This window comes from Rhinoderma darwinii, unplaced genomic scaffold (assembly GCF_050947455.1).
Source record: "Rhinoderma darwinii isolate aRhiDar2 unplaced genomic scaffold, aRhiDar2.hap1 Scaffold_683, whole genome shotgun sequence".
NCBI classification, from domain to species: Eukaryota; Metazoa; Chordata; class Amphibia; order Anura; family Rhinodermatidae; genus Rhinoderma; species Rhinoderma darwinii.
The window spans coordinates 132,063-139,983 of NW_027464242.1; positions in this window are offsets into that span (position 1 = coordinate 132,063).

The window sequence follows — 7,921 nt, forward strand, 5'->3', positions numbered from 1 at the left end:
CAGAGAGCCCCTTATAAACATTACTGGTAGCAGAGAGTCCCTCATAAACATTACTGGCAGCAGAGAGTCCCTAATAAACATTACTGGCAGCAGAGAGCCCCTTATAAACATTACTGGTAGCAGAGAGTCCCTCATAAACATTACTGGCAGCAGAGGGTCCCTAATAAATTTTACTGGCAGCAGAGAGTCCCTAATAAACATTACTGGCAGCATAGAGTCCCTTATAAACATTACTAGCAGCAGAGAGTCCCTAATAAACATTACAGGCAGCAGAGGGTCCCTTATTCACATTACTGGCAGCAGAGAGTCCCTAATAAACGTTACTGGCAGCAGAGGGTCCCTTATAAACATTACTGGCAGCAGAGGGTCCCTAATAAACATTACTGGCAGCAGAGAGTCCCTAATAAACATTACTGGCAGCAGAAGGTCCCTAATAAACATTACTGGTAGCAGAGAGTCCCTAATAAACATTACTGGTAGCAGAGAGTCCCTAATAAACATTACTGGCAGCAGAGAGGTCCTAATAAACATTACTGGCAGCAGAGGGTCCCTAATAAACATTACTGACAACAGATAGTCCCTAATAAATATTACTGGCAGCAGAGGGTCCCTCCTAAACATTACTGGTAGCAGAGAGTCCCTAATAAACATTACTGGCAGCAGAGAGTCCCTAATAAACATTACTGGCAGCAGAGGGTCCCTAATAATCATTACTGACAGCAGAGAGTCCCTAATAAATATTACTGGCAGCAGAGGGTCCCTAATAACTATTACTGCCAGCAGAGGATCCCTAATACATATTACTGGAAGCAGAGAGTCCCTAATAAACATTACTGGCAGCAGAGAGTCCCTAATAAACATTACTGACAGCAGAGAGTCCCTAATAAATATTACTGGCAGCAGAGAGTCCCTAATAAACATTACTGGCAGCAGAGAGTCCCTAATAAACATTACTGGCAGCAGAGAGTCCCTAAGAAACATTATTGGCAGCAGAGAGTCCCTAATAAACATTACTGGCAGCAGAGAATCCCTAATAAATATTATTGGAAGCAGAGAGTCCCTAATAAACATTACTGGCAACAGAGAGCCCCTTATAAACTGGTAGCTGAGAGTCCCTCATAAACATTACTGGCAGCAGAGAGTCCCTAATAAACATTACTGGCAGCAGAGAGCCCCTTATAAACATTACTGGTAGCAGAGAGTCCCTCATAAACATTACTGGCAGCAGAGGGTCCCTAATAAACATTACTGGCAGCAGAGAATCCCTAATAAACATTACTGGCAGAAGAGAGTCCCTAATAAACATTACTGGCAGGAGAGGGTCCCTAATAAATATTACTGGCAACAGAGGGTCCCTAATAAATTTTACTGGCAGCAGAGAGTCCCTAATAAACATTACTGGCAGCATAGAGTACCTTATAAACATTACTAGCAGCAGAGAGTCCCTAATAAACATTACAGGCAGCAGAGGGTCCCTTATAAACATTACTGGCAGCAGAGAGTCCCTAATAAACGTTACTGGCAGCAGAGGGTCCCTTATAAACATTACTGGCAGCAGAGGGTCCCTAATAATCATTACTGACAGCAGAGAGTCCCTAATAAATATTACTGGCAGCAGAGGGTCCCTAAGAACTATTACTGCCAGCAGAGGATCCCTAATACATATTACTGGAAGCAGAGAGTCCCTAATAAACATTAATCGCAGCAGAGAGTCCTTAATAAACATTACTGGCAGCAGAGAGTCCCTAATAAACATTACTGACAGCAGAGAGTCCCTAATAAATATTACTGGCAGCAGAGAGTCCCTAATAAACATTACTGGTAGGAGAGAGTCCCTAATAAACATTACTGGCATCAGAGCGTCCCTAATAAACATTACTGACAGCAGAGAGTCCCTAATAAATATTTCTGGCAGAAGAGGGTCCCTAATAAATATTACTGGCAGCAGAGAGTCCCTAATAAACATTACTGGCAGCAGAGAGTCCCTAATAAACATTACTGGCAGCAGAAAGTCCCTAATAAACATTACTGGCAGCAGAGAGTCCCTCATAAACATTACTGGCAGCAGAGGGTCCCTAATAAACATTACTGGCAGCAGAGAGTCCCTAATAAACATTACTGGCAGCAGAGAGACCCTAATAAACATTACTACTGGCAGAAGAGAGTCCCTAATAAACAATACTGGCAGCAGAGAGTCTCTAATAAACATTACTGGCAGGAGAGGGTCCCTAATAAATATTACTGGCAGCAGAGGGTCCCTAATAAATATTACTGGCAGCAGAGAGTCCCTAATAAACATTACTGGCAGCAGAGCGTCCCTTATAAACATTACTGGCAGCAGAGAGTCCCTAATAAACGTTACTGGCAGCAGAGGGTCCCTAATAAACATTACTGGCAGCAGAGAGCCCCTTATAAACATTACTGGTAGCAGAGAGTCCCTCATAAACATTACTGGCAGCAGAGAGTCCCTAATAAACATTACTGGCAGCAGAGAGCCCCTTATAAACATTACTGGTAGCAGAGAGTCCCTCATAAACATTACTGGCAGCAGAGGGTCCCTAATAAATTTTACTGGCAGCAGAGAGTCCCTAATAAACATTACTGGCAGCATAGAGTCCCTTATAAACATTACTAGCAGCAGAGAGTCCCTATTAAACATTACAGGCAGCAGAGGGTCCCTTATTCACATTACTGGCAGCAGAGAGTCCCTAATAAACGTTACTGGCAGCAGAGGGTCCCTTATAAACATTACTGGCAGCAGAGGGTCCCTAATAAACATTACTGGCAGCAGAGAGTCCCTAATAAACATTACTGGCAGCAGAGAGGTCCTAATAAACATTACTGGCAGCAGAGGGTCCCTAATAAACATTACTGACAACAGATAGTCCCTAATAAATATTACTGGCAGCAGAGGGTCCCTCCTAAACATTACTGGTAGCAGAGAGTCCCTAATAAACATTACTGGCAGCAGAGAGTCCCTAATAAACATTACTGGCAGCAGAGGGTCCCTAATAATCATTACTGACAGCAGAGAGTCCCTAATAAATATTACTGGCAGCAGAGGGTCCCTAATAACTATTACTGCCAGCAGAGGATCCCTAATACATATTACTGGAAGCAGAGAGTCCCTAATAAACATTACTGGCAGCAGAGAGTCCCTAATAAACATTACTGACAGCAGAGAGTCCCTAATAAATATTACTGGCAGCAGAGAGTCCCTAATAAACATTACTGGCAGCAGAGAGTCCCTAATAAACATTACTGGCAGCAGAGAGTCCCTAAGAAACATTATTGGCAGCAGAGAGTCCCTAATAAACATTACTGGCAGCAGAGAATCCCTAATAAATATTATTGGAAGCAGAGAGTCCCTAATAAACATTACTGGCAACAGAGAGCCCCTTATAAACATTACTGGTAGCTGAGAGTCCCTCATAAACATTACTGGCAGCAGAGAGTCCCTAATAAACATTACTGGCAGCAGAGAGCCCCTTATAAACATTACTGGTAGCAGAGAGTCCCTCATAAACATTACTGGCAGCAGAGGGTCCCTAATAAACATTACTGGCAGCAGAGAATCCCTAATAAACATTACTGGCAGAAGAGAGTCCCTAATAAACATTACTGGCAGGAGAGGGTCCCTAATAAATATTACTGGCAACAGAGGGTCCCTAATAAATTTTACTGGCAGCAGAGAGTCCCTAATAAACATTACTGGCAGCATAGAGTACCTTATAAACATTACTAGCAGCAGAGAGTCCCTAATAAACATTACAGGCAGCAGAGGGTCCCTTATAAACATTACTGGCAGCAGAGAGTCCCTAATAAACGTTACTGGCAGCAGAGGGTCCCTTATAAACATTACTGGCAGCAGAGGGTCCCTAATAATCATTACTGACAGCAGAGAGTCCCTAATAAATATTACTGGCAGCAGAGGGTCCCTAAGAACTATTACTGCCAGCAGAGGATCCCTAATACATATTACTGGAAGCAGAGAGTCCCTAATAAACATTAATCGCAGCAGAGAGTCCTTAATAAACATTACTGGCAGCAGAGAGTCCCTAATAAACATTACTGACAGCAGAGAGTCCCTAATAAATATTACTGGCAGCAGAGAGTCCCTAATAAACATTACTGGTAGGAGAGAGTCCCTAATAAACATTACTGGCATCAGAGCGTCCCTAATAAACATTACTGACAGCAGAGAGTCCCTAATAAATATTTCTGGCAGAAGAGGGTCCCTAATAAATATTACTGGCAGCAGAGAGTCCCTAATAAACATTACTGGCAGCAGAGAGTCCCTAATAAATATTTCTGGCAGAAGAGGGTCCCTAATAAATATTACTGGCAGCAGAGAGTCCCTAATAAACATTACTGGTAGCAGAGAGTCCCTAATAAACATTACTGGTAGCAGAGAGTCCCTAATAAACATTACTGGCAGCAGAGAGTCCCTAATAAACATTACTGGCAGCAGAGGGTCCCTAATAAACATTACTGACAACAGAGAGTCCCTAATAAATATTACTGACAGCAGAGGGTCCCTAATAAATATTACTGGCAGCAGAGTGTCCCTAATAAATATTACTGGCAGCAGAGAGTCCCTAATAAACATTACTGACAGCAGAGAGTCCCTAATAAATATTACTGGCAGCAGAGAGTCCCTAATAAACATTACTGGTAGGAGAGAGTCCCTAATAAACATTACTGGCATCAGAGCATCCCTAATAAACATTACTGACAGCAGAGAGTCCCTAATATATAGTTCTGGCAGCAGAGGGTCCCTAATAAATATTACTGGCAGCAGAGGGTCCCTAATAAATATTACTGGCAGCAGAGAGTCCCTAATAAACATTACTGGCAGCAGAGAGTCCCTAATAAATATTACTGGCAGCAGAAAGTCCCTAATAAACATTACTGGCAGCAGAGAGCCCCTTATAAACATTACTGGCAGCAGAGAGTCCCTCATAAACATTACTGGCAGCAGAGGGTCCCTAATAAACATTACTGGCAGCAGAGAGTCCCTAATAAACATTACTGGCAGCAGAGAGACCCTAATAAACATTACTACTGGCAGAAGAGAGTCCCTAATAAACAATACTGGCAGCAGAGAGACTCTAATAAACATTACTGGCAGGAGAGGGTCCCTAATAAATATTACTGGCAGCAAAGGGTCCCTAATAAATATTACTGGCAGCAGAGAGTCCCTAATAAACATTACTGGCAGCATAGAGTCCCTTATAAACATTACTGGCAGCAGAGCGTCCCTAATAAACTTTAGTGACAGCAGAGAGTCCCTAATAAATATTACTGGTAGCAGAGAGTCCCTAATAAACATTACTGGCAGCAGAGGGTCCCTAATAAACATTAGTGACAGCAGAGAGTCCCTAATAAATATTACTGGCAGCAGAGGGTCCCTAATAAATATTACTGGCAGTAGAGGGTCCCTAATAAATATTACTGGCAGCAGAGAGTCCCTCATAAACATTACTGGTAGCAGAGAGTCCCTAATAAACATTACTGGCAGCAGAGGGTCCCTAATAAACATTACTGACAGCAGAGAGTCCCTAATAAATATTTCTGGCAGCAGAGAGTCCCTAATAAATATTACTGGCAGCAGAGGGTCCCTAATAAATATTACTGGCAGCAGAGAGTCCCTAATAAACATTACTGGTAGCAGAGAGTCCCTAATAAACATTACTGGCAGCAGAAAGTCCCTAATAAACATTACTGGCAGCAGAGAGTCTCTAATAAACATTACTGGCAGGAGAGGGTCCCTAATAAATATTACTGGCAGCAGAGGGTCCCTAATAAATATTACTGGCAGCAGAGAGTCCTTAATAATATTACAGGCAGCATAGAGTCCCTTATAAACATTACCAGCAGCAGAGAGTCACTAATAAACATTACTGGCAGGAGAGGGTCCCTTATAAACATTACTGGCAGCAGAGAGTCCCTAATAAACGTTACTGGCAGCAGAGAGTCCCTAATAAACATTACTTGCAGCAGAGTCCCTAATAAACATTACTTGCAGCAGAGTCCCTAATAAACATTACTGACAGCAGGGAGTCCCTAATAAACACTACTGGCAGCAGAGAGTCCCTAATAAACATTACTGGCAGCAGAGAGTCCCTAATAAACATTACTGGCAGCAGAGGGTCCCTAAGAAACATTACTGTCAGCAGAGGGTCCCTAATAAACATTACTGGCAGCAGAGAGTCCCTAATAAACATTACTGTCAGCAGAGAGTCCCTAATAAACATTACTGGCAGCAGAGAGTCCCTAATAAACATTCCTGGCAGCAGAGGGTTCCTTTAGAAACATTACTGGCAGCAGAGAGTCCCTAATAAACATTACTGGCAGCAGAGGGTCCCTAATAAACATTACTGGCAGCAGAGAGTCCCTAATAAACATTACTGACAGCAGAGAGTCCCTAATAAATATTACTGGCAGCAGAGAGTCCCTAATAAACATTACTGGTAGGAGAGAGTCCCTAATAAACATTACTGGCAGCAGAGCGTCCCTAATAAACATTACTGACAGCAGATAGTCCCTAATAAATATTTCTGGCAGCAGAGGGTCCCTAATAAATATTACTGGCAGCAGAGGGTCCCTAATAAATATTACTGGCAGCAGAGAGTCCTTAATAATATTACAGGCAGCATAGAGTCCCTTATAAACATTACCAGCAGCAGAGAGTCACTAATAAACATTACTGGCAGGAGAGGGTCCCTTATAAACATTACTGGCAGCAGAGAGTCCCTAATAAACGTTACTGGCAGCAGAGAGTCCCTAATAAACATTACTTGCAGCAGAGTCCCTAATAAACATTACTTGCAGCAGAGTCCCTAATAAACATTACTGGCAGGAGAGGGTCCCTTATAAACATTACTGGCAGCAGAGAGTCCCTAATAAACATTACTGGCAGCAGAGAGTCCCTAATAAACATTACTGGCAGCAGAGGGTCCCTAAGAAACATTACTGTCAGCAGAGGGTCCCTAATAAACATTACTGGCAGCAGAGAGTCCCTAATAAACATTACTGTCAGCAGAGAGTCCCTAATAAACATTACTGGCAGCAGAGGGTTCCTTTAGAAACATTACTGGCAGCAGAGCGTCCCTAATAAACATTACTGACAGCAGATAGTCCCTAATAAATATTTCTGGCAGCAGAGGGTCCCTAATAAATATTACTGGCAGCAGAGGGTCCCTAATAAATATTACTGGCAGCAGAGGGTCCCTAAGAAACATTACTGACAGCAGAGAGTCCCTAATAAATATTACTGGCAGCAGAGAGTCCCTAATAAACATTACTGGTAGGAGAGAGTCCCTAATAAACATTACTGGCAGCAGAGCGTCCCTAATAAACATTACTGACAGCAGATAGTCCCTAATAAATATTTCTGGCAGCAGAGGGTCCCTAATAATTATTACTGGCAGCAGAGTGTCCCTAATAAATATTACTGGCAGCAGAGAGTCCCTAATAAACATTACTGGCAGCAGAGAGTCCCTAATAAACATTACTGGCAGCAGAAAGTCCCTAATAAACATTACTGGCAGCAGAGAGCCCCTTATAAACATTACTGGCAGCAGAGAGTCCCTCATAAACATTACTCGCAGCAGAGGGTCCCTAATAAACATTACTGGCAGCAGAGAGTCCCTAATAAACATTACTGGCAGCAGAGAGTCTCTAATAAACATTACTGGCAGGAGAGGGTCCCTAATAAATATTACTGGCAGCAGAGAGTCCCTAATAAACATTACTGGCAGCAGAGGGTCCCTAAGAAACATTACTACTGGCAGAAGAGAGTCCCTAATAAACAATACTGGCAGCAGAGAGACTCTAATAAACATTACTGGCAGGAGAGGGTCCCTAATAAATATTACTGGCAGCAAAGGGTCCCTAATAAATATTACTGGCAGCAGAG